This window comes from Taudactylus pleione, unplaced genomic scaffold (assembly GCF_031769625.1).
Source record: "Taudactylus pleione unplaced genomic scaffold, aTauple2 ptg000034l, whole genome shotgun sequence".
Lineage (NCBI taxonomy): Eukaryota > Metazoa > Chordata > Amphibia > Anura > Myobatrachidae > Taudactylus > Taudactylus pleione.
Window position 1 is genome coordinate 2844639 of NW_028284436.1, and position 18427 is coordinate 2863065.

At 47.7% G+C, this 18427-nt stretch overlaps 1 protein-coding gene across 1 annotated transcript in view; it reads right to left on the reverse strand.

Annotated features, from left to right (window-relative positions):
• The window catches only part of ADAM12 (ADAM metallopeptidase domain 12), a 736937-nt gene that overhangs the window by 478863 nt on the left and 239647 nt on the right, over nt 1–18427 (reverse strand). The window lies entirely within an intron of this gene.

Here is an 18427-nt window from a genome sequence, read left to right on the forward strand (position 1 = left end):
TAGAAAGGGTCCAGGGCTGGTTCTGTGAATTACTGGGAGACCCTACGCAAATTTTTCCCTGTAATTCCAGGACTGGTTCCCATAGCCCAGTGTTGGTTGAACTAAGTACAGGGAGACCCTACGCAATGTTTTCCCTGTACTTAATGAACCAGGACTGGGTTTGAAAAGTCCGGGGCTGGTTGTGTTTTGGGATGGACCTCAAGTAAATTTTTTTTTTTTACATTTAACTCTTTATTTGCTTTTTACTTTCAGATACATGCAGGCATCTCACTGTATCTGTGTCAATCCGACCTGCTCATGCTCAAATCGAAAGCATGAAGCAGGTCTATTCATTTGGGGATTTGAAGTTCGATTTGAAGTCTGATTTTGAGGTCGATTTTAAATCGAATGATAGTAAATAAGGGTTTTGTGTGTTGGGCTATGTTAAAGTACCAATGTTTTCCCGATGTTCAATTTGAGGTCGATTTGACTAAAATTCGATTTGAAATTCAATTTGGCCTTTTGTAAATACCCAAATGCAAAATCGAATACAAATCGAATACAAATCAAATGAAAATCGCATGCCAAATCACTCAAAATGCCAAATCGACCTTTAGTAAATTTACCCCTAAAGCTTAGTGTAGTGATGGAATAGTTACAGTGAGTAGGGGGTGAGACAGGCTCCCAGCACTCAGACCCATCTCCATGTGTGCCTCCCCAGCCATTGACCTCACAGCACGTCACTGCTCCCCTCCCTACCCCCGGGTCCCTTCCAAAACAGGGACATACACTATCCACCCTTTTTTTTGTGTTTGTTTTGATTTTTTCACTGTGCTGGCCAATCTGTTTTATTTTTTTCTGTGGGGGCTTATGTGTTGTTTGTTTTTTCTTGTGGGGGCCAATGTGTTTTATTTTTAATTTAGAGCAATGTGTTGTTTTTTTTTCCTGTGGGTAGCCAATGTGTCTTATTGTTTTCTGTGGGGGCCAATTTGAGCCTTTTTTTTCCCATGGGGGCCAATGTTTTTTTTTTTTCTTTTTGTGCAATGTTTTTGTGCATCTTAGTTGCACCGTGCATGGATCCTGATGGTGTTCGTACAGAGTCACAATACAGATTCAGGCACACGCACCAAGAAGTGTATTAGAAATGTGTTGTGCTCTTCTAGGTGGTTACAGAAGGGTTGGATAACCAGACGCAGATGTAACGTAGTATGGGCGTGTTATTGGAGCGACACGGACATTTTGCTGAAAGTGATTGCAAACAGAGACACTGAATTGCTCACATTGGAAGCCATACTCGGACAGATGATTGGCTCCTAGCTTAGGGCTGGTGAAAGTTTCGACCAATGGTGGTGTCTAAAGACGCACAAAGCATGATTGTAGAGCCTGTAGACACAAAATGGGCATCTTAGACCTTGCATATTTGAATGTACACCAGGGATGCACATTGTAGCGTCATTAGCCTAAAGTCATAGACGCAACTGCTGCAGCAGAAGCAAGGAAGGCCGCAACTGTGTCCAACTCAGAATCCGGCCCTAAGAGGAGGGATCCCGTCCTCACGACACATTCCACCCCCTCAACAGACCCCCACCCTATTAGGGCTGCTTCCATTAATTTTCAGAACAGTTTTTTCCATCCCAATCCACCCCTGTTTATACACCAGGGAAGTGCTGACACTAGCATTAGCATAAAGTCACACAGGCATCTACAGCAAAAGACACAAGCGGTTATAGCAGCGGGTGACTCTAAATCAGCCTCCTTGTCTCAGCAACTCCCAAGGAGGTAGCTGTAGCCAGTGTTTTTGAGTGGCTCATTTTGTGGAGACTGGTTGACCAATAATGCAAAGCCCTGATTTGGAGGTGAAGCTAATGCAGCCCAGACTGCGTCTTTTGCCGCAGCGTGACTGCATCTATATGCTAATGCCACAGCCAATGGGATTAGTACACAGACGCCATCAGGCTGTGCCGCTGATCTGCCGCTGTGTGCATAAGGACACCATCGGCCGCACCATTGAACATTGCAACACTTCTATGGAGGCACAGATGATTCATTTGAATATGGCCGCCAGAGTAAGCAGAACTGCAGCAAAAGACGCATTTTCTGACCGCAACACGCCCACATCTGGATGGGCACACCCCGGTTACCACCCACACACGGCCACTGCAATTCCCTCCCCAAATTCATTCTGCGGCAACCATCGGGACGCATGCTCTGTGCACCTCGGACACAGGCCCAGACTGAAAACATCTGCCGCTAGCTTGCGGCATGGAAACTGCGCGCTCCTCTGAATCAGACCCAGAGACTGTTAGCCACCCAGCAGATATCACAAAGTTATACAGCGTCAAACAAGTTTATTTGCTAGGAGACAAGATCAATGACTGTAATATGCTGATACAGCCGGGCTCGGCGTCAAGGTGTATTAGCATAGAAATGGAAGCTGAAGTTGCCGAACTTATTGACATGAACAAGTTTTATTAATACTACACAACTTGGGTTGCAAATTGCTACAGTGTCTTAATTGCAGCAAGTAATCATTGGTCTGTGCAAACAAAATAAGATGTTCCCCGTCTTCCTGCCAGCCCTGCCGTGGAAATGCAACTGCCCATTAAAAGCTTATTCACAAAACATCAAGGTGTTTTTCCTGCATTGTGCTTTCACCAATACATTTATTGCGCTAGTAGCGTACAATAAGGCCTTGCTGCTTTTTGAAATTTTAAATCGTCCAAATGTTCCGACGCTATGGTGAGAATGATCCCATTCATTTTCAGGCGCTTAAAGACACGTGAAATGTGGATTTATGTGACAGAGCCCTATCACTTTAATATTCCCCGAATGCAGTCCGATCCCCTCCTACACAATAGATTGGCACTTGTAAAGCCACTTGCCTGTGATCACCTGGATTTCAGCATTTTTAAGTAGAGAACTGACTTAATTAATCCTGATTGGCACAACATTAATACAGCATTTTAATTAAGCTCCAACAGCGCCTGGCAACAATATCGCTGTAATGTTTGACTGAAATGCAAATTCATATGTAAATTAGGATTAGTATTACAGACTTTAAAGTAGGGATGTGCAGGCTCGGTTCTACTCGGTTCCGTTCGGTTCTTTTTACCGGATCTTATTGGGTTTCAGCTGTCACGACTTTTGGATAGCCAATAAGATTCGGTAAAAAGAACCGAACGGAACCGAGTAGAACCGAGCCTGCACATCCCTACTTTAAAGTGTTAAAGTCATCGCAATAAATAAGAATGTCAGGATCCATGAACATCCAATTAGCGCAATTGATGATTTAGAGATATCATTTAAACCTGAATATATTGACACTAAGCCAATATCTGGACAGGAGGAGTGCTGATGGGACAGGAGGAGTGCTGATGGGACAGGGGCGAGTGCTGATGGGACAGGGAGGAGTGCTGATGGGACAGGGAGGAGTGCTGATGGGACAGGAGGAGTACTGATGGGACAGGGAGGAGTGCTGATGGGACAGGGGGAGGAGTGCTGATGGGACTGGGGCGAGTGCTGATGGGACAGGGGGAGGAGTGCTGATGGGACAGGAGGAGTGCTGATGGGACAGGGGGAATGCTGATGGGACAGGGGGAGGAGTGCTGATGGGACAGGGGCGAGTGCTGATGGGACAGGGGGAGGAGTGCTGATGGGACAGGGCTGAGTGCTGATGGGACAGGAGGAGTGCTGATGGGACAGGAGGAGTGCTGATGGAACAGGGGGAGGAGTGCTGATGGGACAGGGGGGAGTGCTGATGGGACAGGAGGAGGGCTAATGGGACAGGAGGAGTGCTGATGGAACAGGGGGAGGAGTGCTGATGGGACAGGGGCGAGTGCTGATGGGACAGGGGGAGGAGTGCTGATGGGACAGGGCTGAGTGCTGATGGGACAGGAGGAGTGCTGATGGGACAGGGAGGAGTGCTGATGGGACAGGAGGAGTACTGATGGGACAGGGAGGAGTGCTGATGGGACAGGGGGAGGAGTGCTGATGGGACTGGGGCGAGTGCTGATGGGACAGGGGGAGGAGTGCTGATGGGACAGGAGGAGTGCTGATGGGACAGGGGGAATGCTGATGGGACAGGGGGAGGAGTGCTGATGGGACAGGGGCGAGTGCTGATGGGACAGGGGGAGGAGTGCTGATGGGACAGGGCTGAGTGCTGATGGGACAGGAGGAGTGCTGATGGGACAGGAGGAGTGCTGATGGAACAGGGGGAGGAGTGCTGATGGGACAGGGGGGAGTGCTGATGGGACAGGAGGAGGGCTAATGGGACAGGAGGAGTGCTGATGGAACAGGGGGAGGAGTGCTGATGGGACAGGGGCGAGTGCTGATGGGACAGGGGGAGGAGTGCTGATGGGACAGGGCTGAGTGCTGATGGGACAGGAGGAGTGCTGATGGGACAGGAGGAGTGCTGATGGAACAGGGGGAGGAGTGCTGATGGGACAGGGGGGAGTGCTGATGGGACAGGGGGGAGTGCTGATGGGACAGGAGGAGGGCTGATGGGACAGGAGGAGTGCTGATAGGACAGGGAGGAGTGCTGATGGGACAGGGAGGAGTGCTGATGGGACAGGGAGGAGTGCTGATGGGACAGGGGGAGGAGTGCTGATGGGACAGGGGGAGGAGTGCTGATGGGACAGGGGGGGAGTGCTGATGGGACAGGGGGGAGTGCTGATGGGACAGAAGGAGTGCTGATGGGACAGGGGAGAGTGCTGATGGGACAGGGGGAGGAGTGCTGATGGGACAGGAGAGTGCTGATGGGACAGGAGGAGTGCTGATGGGACAGGAGGAGTGCTGATGGGACAGGAGAGTGCTGATGGGACAGGGGGAGGAGTGCTGATGGGACAGGGCTGAGTGCTGATGGGACAGGAGGAGGGCTGATGGGACAGGAGGAGGGCTGATGGGACAGGAGGAGTGCTGATAGGACAGGGAGGAGTGCTGATGGGACAGGGAGGAGTGCTGATGGGACAGGGGGAGGAGTGCTGATGGGACAGGGGGAGGAGTGCTGATGGGACAGGGGGAGGAGTGCTGATGGGACAGGGGGAGGAGTGCTGATGGGACAGGGGGAAGTGCTGATGGGACAAGGGGAGTGCTGATGGGACAGGGGGAGGAGTGCTGATGGGACAGGGGGAGGAGTGCTGATGGGACAGGGGGAGGAGTGCTGATGGGACAGGGGGAGGAGTGCTGATGGTATGGGAGAGTGCTGATGGGACAGGGAGGAGTGCTGATGGGACAGGGAGGAGTGCTGATGGGACAGGGAGGAGTGCTGATGGGACAGGGGAGAGTGCTGATGGGACAGGGGGAGTGCTGATGGGACAGGGGAGAGTGCTGATGGGACAGGGAGGAGTGCTGATGGGACAGGGGGAATGCTGATGGGACAGGAGGAGTGCTGATGGGACAGGGGGAATGCTGATGGGACAGGAGGAGTGCTGATGGGACAGGGGGAGGAATGCTGATGGGACAGGAGGAGTGCTGATGGGACAGGGGGAGTGCTGATGGGACAGGGAGGAGTGCCAATGGGACAGAGGGAGTGCTGATGGGACAGGAGGAATGCTGATGGGACAGGAGGAGTGCTGATGGGACAGGAGGAATGCTGATGGGACAGGAGGAATGCTGATGGGACAAGGGGGAATGCTGATGGGACAAGGGGGAATGCTGATGGGACAGGAGGAATGCTGATGGGACAGGGGAGAGGGCAGATGGGACAGGGGAGAGTGCTGATGGGACAGGGGGAGTGCTGATGGGACAGGGGAGAGTGCTGATGGGACAGGGAGGAGTGCTGATGGAACAGGGGGAATGCTGATGGGACAGGAGTAGTGCTGATGGGACAGGGGGAATGCTGATGGGACAGGAGGAGTGCTGATGGGACAGGGGGAGGAATGCTGATGGGACAGGATGAATGCTGATGGGACAGGAGGAGTGCTGATGGGACAGGGGGAGTGCTGATGGGACAGGGAGGAGTGCCAATGGGACAGGGGGAGTGCTGATGGGACAGGAGGAATGCTGATGGGACAGGAGGAGTGCTGATGGGACAGGAGGAGTGCTGATGGGACAGGAGGAATGCTGATGGGACAAGGGGGAATGCTGATGGGACAGGAGGAATGCTGATGGGATAGGAGGAATGCTGATGGGACAGGGGAGAGGGCAAATGGGACAGGGGAGAGGGCTGATGGGACAGGAGGAATGCTGATGGGACAGGAGGAATGCTGATGGGACAGGGGGGAGTGCTGATGGGACAGGAGGAATGCTGATGGGACAGGGGGAGTGCTGATGGGACAGGGGGAGTGCTGATGGGACAGGGGGAGTGCTGATGGGACAGGAGGAATGCTGATGGGACAGGGGGGAGTGCTGATGGGACAGGAGGAATGCTGATGGGACAGGGGGAGTGCTGATGGGACAGGGGGGAGTGCTGATGGGACAGGGGGAGTGCTTATGGGACAGGGGGAGTGCTGATGGGACAGGGGGAGTGCTGATGGGACAGGAGGAATGCTGATGGGACAGGAGGAATGCTGATGGGACAGGGGGGAGTGCTGATGGGACAGGAGGAATGCTGATGGGACAGGGGTAGTGCTGATGGGACAGGGGTAGTGCTGATGGGACAGGGGTAGTGCTGATGGGACAGGGGGAATGCTGATGGGACAGGGGGAGTGCTGATGGGACAAGGGGAGTGCTGATGGGACAAGGGGAGTGCTGATGGGACAGGGTGAGTGCTGATGGGAAAGGCACCCTGCAGTCTGTGCTACCTTTTAGAACTCCAATTAGTGCAGAACTTACCAGTGTTGCCACCCGCCCCATCCACATGGCGTAATGTCGTCATTCGATCGATGGCAGGCGCTAAGGGGGCAGGATGGCACAGGGTGCTAGATAGCCCTGTTTCAGCGCTGTGTCAGTATATTGCTGTAATGCATGGAGCTAGACACGTGCATATCTACAGTGGGTGCGAGGTGTCCATCAGGGTCCAGGAGGGTCCACACGGCACACCCTGAACACATTCAATATACTTAAATCTCTGTCGGCGCTGCAGAAAGGTCTATTGAACTGGTGCGGGTGCCATTTTCCTGATGATTCGCATACGCACATTACGGATATCGCTATAGACTACTGGGCAAATGCATGGGCCAGAGAGGAAGGGGCCTGCAGGGAGATTACACATGGGCCCCCTCCTCTGTTAAACCACCTCTGGAGCTACAGATCCCTAGGCCAATGCCTTGCCTACGTCTAATAATTATTACCTGGATGTCCTGCCCCCACCCGCCAATACAGGGATTTTTCGAGTGCCCCTGAACTCTGGAAGTCCTAGTAACACAGGTTGAGAACCACTGGATTAGAGAATTGTTGAAGTTTGTAATAACCTATTTCTTTCACATTATTTTTGGCCACTATTTTATTAGACTTTTTCTTATATTTACTTATATATTTTTTTTCCCTTGTGTTATTTTTTTTCATTTCTAAACACAAATAGTTGTTAGACAACGCTCTGCCTTGAAATTGTGCTGTGCGCCCAGGACGCCGTCCATTCACCTCTAAGAATGTGACGGAGTTTTATGGTCTGTGTAAGTATCTGGACTGATGTCCTTCTACTTCACAAATTAGATATTTTACAACCTCTCCATAAATTTCCCTTGAAGAACAGCACAGTTACTGCTGCAGAGGGGAGATTCATTTGAACTGCTGCATTGATCAATAGCTGAACTGCACAAAAAAAGAAAAAACCTTGCATCCAGCATCTGGAAAATATATATTGTAGAAGCTCCGTATGAATAGCTCCAGTCAGCAGAGACACAAGGGTCATTTACGTGTGATGGGGAATCGTTTTCATCATCTTGGAAAATGTGAATTTATGTTCCAAAATATCTTGCCTTTCTCGTCTTCCTTTTTTTTTTTTCATACTTGTTACAACAAGGTTCTGTACATTATAAAACCAGTTCATGACACTCGCAGGAATTTTCTTGATCGCTTAACGTTTTAGATTACAGATCCGCTTGGCCTAGCTCAATGTAATTATTCAAAATGTTGAAGAAGGACACAAAACGTTTTCTTGACTTGAAAGAGGAAAACATATGCCTTTTCTCATTTGTAGTCAGCCATAATGAGATCACTCCATCTATCTACAAGACCATATCTGCTCTTCTTCTGGTTCATCCAATAAGTTATGTATTCAAGTCGACATCCCTTGTAAAGATTATTAGCAGTTGACATGTCTGTCTTGTGGCCTCAGATACCTTGGGCTGCCTGTTATTATTTTGAAACAGAAACCTGAGGCACCCAGATCTTGAGCCTGTGTGGGCTGCCATGGATGGGCAGAAGGGCACTAAGAGGGGGAGGGAAGTGAGTACTAGTTACCCAGGCTTATTCGAGGGGCCTTGTGGGGGAACAAGCCAGGAGCTGAGGAGGACAAACGCTCCCTTAGCTTTGCGATGCGCTGTTGTGTTTAATATTTTTAGTTTTTTTTGTGGGGGAGAGGGCGTGGCCATGCCTCCCAGATTTGGTTGTACCCACTCTGTCACCAGAGCTTGCTGAATGTATCAACCATGCTCCCAGGATGGTGTGACTCCATAGTTGCCTACCCTCCCGCATCCTGCGGGAGATTCCCAATTCCCTGTAGAGTCTCCCGCTGCCCCGTAAAGTAAAAAAAATCCCCTGGATTACCCGACCAATCAGAACTAGGCATACAAATCTGTACTAGTAACTTCCAGCCAATCATCATGCTGCTTTCATTAATGCGCTCTTCTTAGCGCTACCAGCAGCAGCAGCAGCAGTGTAGTACTAGTGATGACTAACCCTGAAGGTGCTGCTGCTGCCGCTGCTGCCTCCTGTGTGTGCGCGCTGCTCCTAGTGACCCGCCGCTGGGTGCTGCTGCCGCCTCTCATGTGAGTGCTGATCTGTGTACATAGCACTGAGTCAGCAGCTCTGCCGGGTCTGCCCACCAGCGCACTGCCTGCCCACCACCAGCGCACTGCCTGTGCATGGTTCTCCGGAAAGACCAATCTCCCTGCAGCATTACTAGGAGAGGTGAGTGACTTTTGCTGATCGTGCTGTGTCATGAGGTGGTGATTAATGTATCCAGCAGCAGGGTTACTTACTGTAACTTCCTTCTCATGTAGGTAGGCGTGCTCATATGGTGCCATGCTTGCTTAGTTAAACTCCCCCATAGTCTTGATAGCAGGAGGGGATGCCCTGCCCATTACACTGGTGCTTGTACCCACTGTAGGAGGCAGATGCTAAACATAATGATATCCATTCATGGGACCTATTAAGTCTATGACAGCCTGTATTTCACAATTGCTGGTTGCTCTTGTAACATATTGATGTAATATAATTCATGCTGCAAATTCTGTTTTTTTAAATCAGGTCTCCGGATGTTTATCCTAAGTTAGCTATATTATTATTGATTTCAAATAAATTTACAGCGTTTTAGCATACATGGAATATGTGTTTGTATGTGTGTGTGTGTGGGATATACTGTCAGGTCCATAAATATTGGGACATTGACAGAATTTTCATATTTTGGCCTCTATTCACCACCACAATGGCTTTGAAATGAAAGAAACAAGATGTGGTTTAACTGCAGACTTTCAGATTTAATTTGAGGGTAATTACATCCAAATCAGGTGAACGGTGTAGGAATTACAACGGTTTCTATATCTGCCTCCCACTTTTTAAGGGGCCAAAAGTAATGGGACTATCAACTCAAAAGCTATTTCATGGACAGGTGTGGGCTATTCCCTCGTTATTTCATTATCAATTAAGCAGGTAAAAGGTCTGGAGTTGATTCTAGGTGTGACATTTGCATTTGGAATCAGTTGCTGTCGACTCTCAATATGAGATCCAAAGAGCTGTCACTATCAGTGAAGCAAGCCATCATTAGGCTGAGAAATCAAAACAAACCCATCAGAGAGATAGCAAAAACATTAGGTGTGGCCAAATCAACTGTTTGGAACATTCTTAAAAAGAAAGAACGCACCGGAGAGCTCAGCAACACCAAAAGACCCGGAAGACCACGGAAAACAACTGTGGTGGATGACAGAAGAATTATTTCCCTGGTGAAGAAAAACCCCTTCACAACAGTTGGCCAAATTAAGAACACTCTCCAGGAGGTAGGTGTATATGTGTCAAAGTCAACAACCAGTAGAAGACTTCACAAGAGTGAATATAGAGGGTTCACGACAAGATGTAAACTATTGGTGAGCCTCAAAAACAGGAAGACCAGATTAGAGTTTTCCAAACAACATCTAAAAAAGCCATTACAGTTCTGGAGCAACATCCTATGGACAGATGAGACAAAGATCAATTTGTACCAGAGTGATGGGAAGAGAAGAGTATGGAGAAGGAAAGGAACTGCTCATGATCCAAAACATACCACCTCATCAGTGAAACATGGTGGTGGTAGTGTCATGGCGTGGGCATGTATGGCTGCCAATGGAACTGGTTCCCTTGTATTTATTGATGATGTGACTGCTGACAAAAGCAGCAGAATGAATTCTGAAGTGTTTCGGGCAATATTATATGCTCATATTCAGTCAAATGCTTCAGAACTCATTGGACGGCGCTTCACAGTGCAGATGGACAATGACCCGAAGCATACTGCAAAAGCAACCAAAGAGTTTTTTAAGGCTAAAAAGTGGAATGTTATGCAATGGCCAAGTCAATCCCCTGACCTGAATCCGATTGAGCATGCATTTCACTTGATGAAGACAAAACTGAAGGGAAAATGCCCCAAGAACAAGCAGGAACTGAAGACATTTGCAGTAGAGGCCTGGCAGAGCATCACCAGGGATGAAACCCAGCGTCTGGTGATGTCTATGCGTTCCAGACTTCAGGTTGTAATTGCCTGCAAAGGATTTGCAACAAAGTATTAAAAAGTGAAAGTTTGATTTAGGATTGTTTAGTTTGTCCCATTACTTTTGGCCCCTTAAAAAGTGGGAGGCACATATAGAAACCGTTGTAATTCCTACACCGTTCACCTGATTTGGATGTAATTACCCTCAAATTAAATCTGAAAGTCTGCAGTTAAAGCACATCTTGTTTGTTTCATTTCAAAGCCATTGTGGCCAAAATATGAAAATTCAGTCAATGTCCCAATATTTATGGACCTGACTGTACTTTAAAAAAAAAAAAACCTGAGTGGCAATAGTGACGTGGTGGGTGAAGCTAGACATGCCCTTTGGGTGGAGCATTACACACCCCTTCGCATGGCACATGCTACTGCTGGTTATAATCTCCCTGAAATTAATTTTTAAAAGTAGGCAAGTATGCTCCACCCCTTCAGCGGGCAGGGGTACCGGGAGTGGAGGGGAAAGCACTAATTACCAGGGCTTGTTGGAGGGTCCTGGTTCAGATCAGCTGACATTTTAAAAATTTTTGTTTACATTTTTAAATGCCTGCTTGGATTTGACCATGCCCGATCAGTTCCCAGGCCCGTGGCTGCTCTTAGCAGTGCTGAGACGGGCGGTGCAGTATGTACAGAAGGCCCCTAATATACCTAACTAGTTTGGTCCTACCCCCATATCCCCATATCCTTGGCCATGGCCCCTAGCACTGGGCACTCTATAAATCTCCTGACTCCTGGTGAACCTAGAGAGACCCTTGCCACCCTGAATTATCTTGCTGCTTCCTTATCTGTCAAATACTGTAATGGAATTGTAGGAATCTATCTCTCAATCTATGGACATCAATATAATTAACGATTCCAGGACTAGAAAAAAATCAATGTTATAGATTTCAGATACATCCGTGACCTGTTAATTCTGCAATAAAATTGTTTGCTTGTGATACACTTCTAATGAGACAGGGAAAGATGAATAAAAAGCTTTAACTGATATCATTAAATAGGTAATTACTAATTATACAGTTTTTCATGTGAGTGAGTGATCCTGTGTGGAGGTGCTGATGGTTCCGGTCCACTCAGGTCTCGCTCCATCTGGTCTGATGCAGTGAATGGACAGGCTCAAAGCCGTTACCCATATGAGTGATCAGTTTGGGTACAGATCCTGTGACATGGCTGCCAGGCTGGATGATATAGTACGCCGGTGTAGCTACGGACACTTCAATATCAACCAACTAAAAGCCGACTAATTCATCAGCATCCGTCAGTTACGTTTTTCACGGGGCTTTTCCGATTTTGCTATATGTGTGTATTGATTGTAAGCTCCACTCGGCCAAGGACTGATGTGAATGACTGAATATCTCTAAAGAGCTGCTGGACACAGCATGTGTGGGCTATATAAATAACGGGTTGGGTATGTAATGCCGATAGTTGGGATCCCAGTGGTCAGAATCCCGATGTCGGGATCCCGGCGGTCAGAATCCCGATGTCGGGATCCCAACAGGGTTAACATACTTACATTTCTTGGTCGGTATGGTAAACCTCACCCTCTCCCTACCCTAACCCTCCCTCTTTGGTGACTAATCCTAACCCTCCCCCCCTAGTGCCGGAACCTAATTTCCCACTCACTGGTGACTAACCCTAACACTCCCTCCAGTGCCTAACCCTAAATGTACCCCCCCCCCCGATACTTACCTTCGGCATGCCGGCAATCGGTATTCTGGAGCCGGGATCCCGGTGCCGGGATATAGGCCCTCATTCAGAGGCGGTCGGAGGATGCAAGCGGTCGCTCAAAAACTGGGCGGCCGCTTGCATCCTGACCGCCCGCCTCTGTTTTGGTCGTTAGGCTGTGGGTTTACACCCACAGCTCTAACGACCGCTAGGGTGATGGTCGCGATGGTCATAGACCATCGCGACCATCGGGGCTTACGACGAGACCCTAGGGTAGGGTCTCACTTGTCGTAAGCACCGGAGAGCTTCTGGCTCTGTCAGAGCCGGAAGCTCTCCACTGACATCACTAGTGATGTCAGTGGGGCCTCCCCCAAACGGCAGGCGTTCCCATGGGAACGCCTCCGTTTGGGCTGCCACCCCCCGGCCCGCCTTCCAAACGGGGCGAGCTGTCAATCAACATCGACAGCTCGCCCCCTTTGGAAAGAGACCCGCTACGACCGGCGCTGTCGGTCGTACCGGGTCTCACGCATGCGCACGAAGGAGCCGGCTCCCTCGTGCGCATGCGCACTGGACAAACATCGAGGCGGCCGTGTGGTCGTAGACCGTACGGCCGCCTCTGAATGAAGCCCATAGTCCATTAGCATAAATATATTAAATAAATACATTTGCGAGCCCCAGTGGTACATACGCTTCAAACCATTTCATTTGCAAAAGGTTTTGCTGTCACCTGTACAAAACCTGCATCATTCATTCAGTATAGATAACACTAGGCGCCATTTGATTTATGGATCTGCTGTATATTCTTTGAATGTGTTTTCCTTGAATATGCTATGAATGATATAAAACAAAACTCAGTTACAGTATGAAGGGGGGGGGGAGGGGGGACAGAACCATATTTCTAGGTACAGCATGAAATTATTACAATGATACTCACGTAAATTCTGATTAAGTTAAAGCCTCTCTCGTTTTCCCTTCCTAAACATATTTACACACCTGCTGCTGTGTCAGTGCAGCGCTCTGTTACGCGGAAGACAAAGTGGAAAAACATCATGTTTATGCTGAAAATGTGATTCAGTAACAATATATCTCTTCTTCCCAGCTGCTGTGTCTTCCACCATGGAATACTAATGAGATGTTTTTTTTTATTTGTCCAGTTAGTGGGCGCCCACCAGCCTGACACACCAATGTTCTTTAAAATGACTTCATTATAGGAAATGTCCAGTCTATTTTTTTTTTGTGCTATTATTTTATTTCGTTAGCGAGATTCATATTTCCCAGAAGACAACACAATGATCTGAAAACATTTCTGTAGCCTCCTGCTTACTGGCAGAGCGGTGTGTCTCCCTGGAGCATACCAGATACGGACGTTTTTCGTGCTTAAAAATAGATGCTGATCTCCGCCTGTATTCTGAGTTGGCCGCGTTTATGGACACAGCATATGTAAGGGTCGGGTATGCTATTTCGGCATTCATCATGTAGACAGTGATAAAATGTCAACATATTAGAATGTCGACATATCGTCCCTGGTGGCCTAGTAGTGACTTACTGGCTCCCGACAGCTACAGCGGCATCTTCCAGGTACCGCGGGGCGTGCCCATCCAAAACTCATCAAAGGTAAAGGATTTTTTTTCTATATAACGGTTTATTTTCTAATAAAATACAATAATATTAAATAATAGGTTTGCCTCCTTTTTAGAATGCATTTTATTTGTGTTATATATGTTGCAATTATTGGCACTGGAATATGAATTAAATAATTATATACAGCTCTAATATGCAGCCATATTTGGAAGAGTATAAAAGCCTGATCTCTGGGCTGAATGGATATACCTTTGAAAAGGCTGCCAGTGGGAGCAGCGAAACGCGTTAGTGATTCAACAAGCCAGCAAGCCATCAATCCTCTTCACATTAAGGAAATTGTTGATGTTTACTATTGGATGCCTACTTCTCTATCCGGGACTTGCAGCTGCCTACACCGCACTCTAAAGGGGGAACTCACTACAGTGCGTTGGACCTCTTCTCTAATAAAAGACCCCGATCTAATTCATATATAGCTATTTAATGTTTAACTAGCTTGGAGGCTGTTGTGCACTATTCATCTTTTTACATGTGACTGTGACTTCTGGGTCAGATGAGTATTTCTCTTTTATCCCCAACACGTTGCCTGTCCACATTTTAATCATGTTGACATCACAACTGTCAACATTGTAGTGTCGACATTATGAAACGCAAGAAATTGTCGTTGTCGACCTTTTGACTACATCCCCATACATACGTATGTACTTAATGAAGGGTATAGCAGTGCGTCCTCCTGTGGCCACAAGTCCCCAACACCCCACACCCGCCAGAAATCTTGGCACTCCTGGCCAGCAGTTATGCCTCCATGGCCACAGCAAACATCCATGCCAGTGGAGATCCGGTTGACTTTCATGCGACTCTAAATTTCATATGAATCTGAATCCCAGGTAGACCTTGAATTTTAGGACCTACACGAGCTTGTAGATCTATAAATCATGATGCAGGTTTATCTGTTATAGTGGGTGCAGCCTGTTGTAGCTTGGTGCTGGTTTCCGCTTTTGCTGGGGAACCCCATGCTGTTCTTCACTTACAATAGGCTATGAGCACTGGTGCTTGTAGCATTTAGTGGGAGCTGAAGGGTTCATGAAGATATTTATGTATTTAGAACATACTTGCTTACTCTCCTGGAACGTCTGGGGGATGCCCACATTTTTTGGAGAGTCCCACGCACTCTTGGAAAAGTAGTTCATCCTCCTGCATCACATGCCCTTCCTAGTAAATGGGCAGGTTATCTTGGCCCCTGCACACTCTTCACCAGACAGACAATCTGCTGCATTATACCGTGGAGGTGGCGCGTAGGGTAATGATGAGACTTGCCAAAAATCGGCTAGTATCACATATTTATTTATTTAACACGGCAAAGATGTTACTGAAGATATGAAATACTCAAATTAGGCCGCAGAACCCTTACCACACCTCTGCTGCAGAAGAATGTTCCAGATCCACCTCTTGAGCCGGAGACAGAGGTGGGACAATGACACAGTGAGAGCAACGTAGAAGGAGCTGAACATCTCCCGTTTCTGCGCAAAGCAAATTGGTATTTTATGTTTCAGATTTGGACCTACATCCAACTCTGAATAAGGCTCAGCACTGTATATCAGCAAAGACCCCCAGCTGCAGCCAATTACAATTATTTCCTTTCCTTGTGATCTGTGCACTCAAACAAGTACAAACAGCTCTAAAATAGAATGAAAGACAAACACGTTACCTCCAAAATATTGCTGAGTGTTTGCCCAGTGAAACAGCAGCTTACGGAGATTTATGTCCAGAAAGACATAATAAAAATAGCTCTTGTTTGGTGAACATAAAGTACAATTATAGTGCAGTTATAAAGCAAGATCTATCGGGATGGCGGCATAAAAATAAACCTTTTGGTTTCTTGACCATCTCAAATAACCCAGCAATTATCCTGATAATTCTGGGGTAGGAATTACATGATCATTCGTAAATGCTATGTTTAAATTTAGGTCTTTCCTGCACGTACCTGCCGATAAAACACAATGTCACCAGATAGATGATACCTCTGCCAGATTCACATTCTTGTAAGGCCTTCTATTGCGCCACATATACCAGTATATCATACAACATGGAAACATTTCCACACTTGACATAGGACCCTGCCCTGTGCCGGCATCCTCTGCTATCACTGACACATAAAAGGCCTGTGTAATGAAGGGCCCCGATACTCCTCCTCCGTGTACTGCAGGCTGGCTGGATGCCATTGCTTTGCAGCGGAATAGGGCTTTCAATATGAAGAGTAAAAATGAAACAGATGTTGCTCTTGGAAATATAAGTGTCATATAATATGGCAAGTGGCCAGTTACAGCAAGAGAAGACACATGTTCTACAGAGGGAATGAAGACCTTTTCTTGGGTTAAAGACAACAAAATGGGCAAAATTAAATATCGCTGCTGCTTTCCAGAGCCTGGCTAAGAACCATGGGTAGTCTAGACAGCAGACCCCCTTTCCCCTCTCCGTTTGTCCAAAAACATAATAATGGGTTAGAAAAATACAAAGTCCTCAGTGCCCATGTGGCCCTAGTGAAGCCTAGGTGTTACAAGTCGCGGTCACGACTTACTTCCCTTTAGCAATTTACCCCCTTCTGGCAGTGTTGTTTCAGTTCCATCGGTTGCTAGGCAATCTGGACGCCACAGGATGTAACGTGTTATCCACTACACGGCTTGATTGGTTCCTTCCCTTATTTGTGCTCGCAGGCCTTTAGCCGCCTCGCACTATTGCATTCTTTGTGGATCTCTCGGCTCTCCTGCATGGTCAGCGTTCCTGTTGTTCCTGATTGTATTGAGTCCAGCGTCTCCAGCTGCGTAGCTGCTCCAACAACTGTCAAGTCGCCGCCGGCTACCTAGCTGCTCCATCGGCTTCCTAGCCGCTCCATCAGCTTTCAAGCTGCCTTCGGCCTCATAGCCTCATAAAAGCCGCAGCACCGGCTCTCAAGCCTCATCAACAATTCTTTAATTAGAACTACCAGCTCACGCTGCTCCACCGGCTCTAAAGCCACATAATCGGCTCCCAAAGAAACATCAGCAATTCTTTAATTTGAACTTCCGGCTCAAGTCACTTCACAGCTCTCAAGCCGCACTATTGACTCAAGTCGCATCATCGGCTCTCAAAGCCGCATCATCAATCCTTCAACTTGTACTACCAGCTCTCAAGTCGAATCATCGGCTATTAAAGCCGCACCACTGACTTTAATCGGTTTCCTGTTCCACATGCTAAACCCCTGGTTCCCATTGGTCATTCGTGTAAACCACTACTATCCCGAGTTATAAGACCAGGTGGCCACTTAAGTACCGGTGAACGTTGCTAGTTCTAAGGGAACAGCGGTTGGCTGTTAGAGGCGGTAAGACCTCACTAGCCTGGGTTCTAGGGGGTTTACATGTTGTTGCCTAGGGTTTCGTAAACACTATGTTGTGTACTGAATGATCCAGCTCTGCTGCTTTCATTAAGCACCTTGGCCAAGGGTAACATTGCACAGTGGGAACTGCACAGATTTTATTGAAGTGACAAATTCTTATAGTACTGTCAGATAGGTATATTTATAATGGGTGCAGAGGCCCCTGCACACCTTGCACCCAGAGTATACTTACCTTGAGCCGGCAAACTGGTACCTCCACCTATGTGGTGCCATCTTCCAAGTGACATCTTCTAGATGATGTCACCGCGCAGTGAAAGCCTTTGCTCTTTTGTGTTCATGCGTTCTCTTTCCATATGTCACTTGGAATATAGCTCCACGGAGGAAGAGGGACCCATTTGCCGGCACAAGATAAAATATGGGGCTTGTGGAGGGGGGACGCAGCTCAGAGGAGCCCCCTCGGGAATTAATATGTCCCTGTGCTGCTACCAGGAAGCTTCAGCCCATTGAGGAGTGCTATTTATATGACTGGAAATGCAGTTTCTGTAAGAAATAAGACACGTGGCTACGTGTAATAGCTCGTAATTTGCCCGAACAAGCACGATTCCAGTGAGATGTTCTTTAGATTTAAAGCAGCAGTTAGCTTAAAGGAAAAACTAACTTTGTTTTAAGGATATATTCAGCCGGATTTTTTTTTTTAAACAGTTTAAATCCCCCAACTTCAGCACAAGCTGGGTAGCGCATCTAAAAAGAGCACTCGCCACAATGATGGGTTGCAGAATATACTCAGTTTTAGGTATATTTTAGACACCTTCTACTAAACCTAGGTAAGGGGATGTACTGTACTTAGAAACATATTGACATAATGGGGCAGTTGCAGTCAGTTGAACCTATGCCAGTTTGCAGAGAGTATGTTGTACGTTTTTTAACTGAACATGTTCTGGAACTGGGCGTTTTCAAGTAATGTAATTAAATATCTTCTCGGGTGTAACTGAGCTGTAATCTAC